This window comes from Artemia sp. Qi Xiang Cuo, chromosome 18 (assembly GCF_049724085.1).
Source record: "Artemia sp. Qi Xiang Cuo chromosome 18, ASM4972408v1, whole genome shotgun sequence".
In the NCBI taxonomy this organism is placed as follows: domain Eukaryota; kingdom Metazoa; phylum Arthropoda; class Branchiopoda; order Anostraca; family Artemiidae; genus Artemia; species Artemia sp. Qi Xiang Cuo.
Window position 1 is genome coordinate 33306956 of NC_142811.1, and position 841 is coordinate 33307796.

The window sequence follows — 841 nt, forward strand, 5'->3', positions numbered from 1 at the left end:
TCGCTATCGCGCTGCCTATGATTTATTTTTATTAGTCGTCGATGTTTTGAAAAACTACATCAAACACTTCAGAATACATGTAGTTTTCAATAAAACGTAAATGACGCAAGAGGCCTTACATTTTACGGTTCAGGAACGGGGAAGGGAGCAGTTGTTAAACTCCTCTTTGTAGTAATTTTCGTTCGTTTTAAATTTGACTTGGAATTTCATTTTGAATTTTGCTCGTTTTAGATTTATTTATTTATCTACATAAGTTCTTTTTGTTCTTTTTGGGTCTCCTGTTCTTTCTGGGTTTCATTTGTGTCTTAATAATAATTTCTGGTAGTTTTGTGCTTGAATTATCGTAGGACTTCTTTCTAATGGTCTTAAGCTTAATATTCCTCTTTACTTTTCTTTGAAAACTTAATTATATTAAACAATGACCCAGAAAGTGTATGATTAACTTTAAGTTTTTCAAAGTCAAATATATCGAGAAATATATTCAGAACATAATAGATGTTATCCTCTATTTGTTAGTTTTCCATATAAAGCTCAAAAGATAACCCAAGTTTCTTTCAAACAACTTGGGTTATCTTTTGAGTTCTATATGGAAAACTAACAAATAGAGGATAACATCTATTATGTTCTGAATATATTTCTGGATATAGCAATGCTTAGAAAAAGTAATGCTTTGTCTTACCAAAAAAAAAAAAAAAAAAAAAAAAAAAAAAAAAAAACTAACGTTGACTTTTAGAGCATAAACAAAGAAATCAGTAAAAAAAAACTTGAAAATACGAGAGACAAAACTAGTTCAAAAGAAATAGTTTACGATTTTATTCATTTATTCAATAAAAAAAAATTC